A 1,546-nucleotide genomic window follows, 5' to 3' on the forward strand; every position below is an offset into this window, starting at 1 on the left:
GTCTTTTCTAGTGATACTGTTAAGAGCCCTGAAGTCCACAATGTTGGGTCCCATCCTTCTTCTGGACTAACACGACGGGAGCTCACCAGGGACTATCTGATTTCTCGACTATCCCTTCCTTAATTAGGCCATCCATGACCTTCTCCATCTCTTGCTGCTTTACCAGGGCTATTCTCCTCGGAGGTATCTTTATTGGATGGTAATTGCCTGTGTTTATTCTCTGCTCCACGAGGTCTGTGCAGCCGAGGTCATGATCTCCTTTTGAAAAGACGTTTGTATAATTCACTAAAAGTTCCCTAACCAGAAGAGCCTGTGACGATGACAAATGGACTATACTCTTCTTATACGGGTCAGTTAAATGTTCTGAGAGAGGACGTCCTTTCTTTATGGTCGTATTTCTTGCCTTAACATTGACTGGCTCTACCTCCTGGCACACACTCAACAATGCCCCTTCCTTAAGTATCTGCTCATATTTAGAGAAATTGGCCACTGTTATAGGTATTACTTGATGACCTGCTGGCCTGGATGGGTCTTCCACTGCTTCCACAAGCATCGGGCTTCCTTGGGGATGTTCTTTTTTTCCTACCCCAAATTTTCTTCTCTGACATATAGGTATTGTAGTTGACTTAAGCGCTGTGATATGCAAATCAACAGATGCAGCAACACTTACTGGAATTTGGCCTTTATTGTTCCCGATCATCATTTTATCGAAGTTAACTACACACTTCCTCGGTAGTAAGTAGTCCAACCTTAATATGCATTATTCTTCAATGTTGGCCAAGTATACTTTGTGTCTGTCCTTCATGCCCATGAGCTTAATAGTTACCCACACTGGTCCCCACAACCTTGTATAATGTCCTGTCACACCACAGAGCTTCTGTTTGGCTTCTGGTACTCCTTTGTGATCCAGCACCTTGATACTCACAAGGATTTGCTGAGATGCAGAATCTATGACTAAGCTGCACCTTTAGCCATTCAGCTTTCCTGTCACATAGACACTATGTGTGCTTGCCATTTTACACTTAGCTGTTGGGACTTTCACAATGGGAATTGGTAGGCATTGCTCAACACAAACCACTACTGGTTTCCCAAAGCTGACTTATTGGTAGTATTCTTCTTACACTGGCTCCTCATATGTCCTTGCTCTCCACAGTTCCAACAACCTTTCTGAGTAGCAGCCTTTCCTGCCATGGCATCTTCCTAGCTCAACAGGGTCTTCTTTCCCCGCTGATTTTTCCAAGCCCGTTCCCTTGGCTGTGGTTTCGCTAGATAGTAGATAGGGACAGTGGGAATCTCGTTAATCCGTTAATGTTTCCCTGTGTTGAAGTTGCCGGCATTGAATTCTCTTGTGCCCAGGTTTGTTAAAGTGTCAGCAAAGTCCCTCAAACTTCTCTGAGAGCTGCCCTTTTCTGGCCTTGAATCCTGATGCCTGTACCAACCTTGGTACTTCTGCACTGGACTTAACGTAAGATTCGAATTCAAGAGCTTAGGTCATTGCATTTTGCATAGTAGAGGGGTGTGCTTGCTTTACTTTTATCTTCAGTTG

The 1,546-nt window shown here is 44.3% G+C and overlaps 1 long non-coding RNA gene across 1 annotated transcript in view; it reads left to right on the plus strand.

The window, feature by feature from the left end:
• Window positions 1-1,298, plus strand: part of LOC111088627 — a 13,831-nt gene extending 12,533 nt beyond the window's left edge. Inside the window, exon 3 of the long non-coding RNA XR_002613094.1 lies at window positions 1,205-1,298. This is a non-coding gene — a long non-coding RNA (uncharacterized LOC111088627). The remainder of the gene's footprint in view (window positions 1-1,204) is intronic.
• Window positions 1,299-1,546: the final 248 nt, after the last annotated feature.

Source organism: Limulus polyphemus, unplaced genomic scaffold (assembly GCF_000517525.1).
Source record: "Limulus polyphemus unplaced genomic scaffold, Limulus_polyphemus-2.1.2 Scaffold4146, whole genome shotgun sequence".
Lineage (NCBI taxonomy): Eukaryota > Metazoa > Arthropoda > Merostomata > Xiphosura > Limulidae > Limulus > Limulus polyphemus.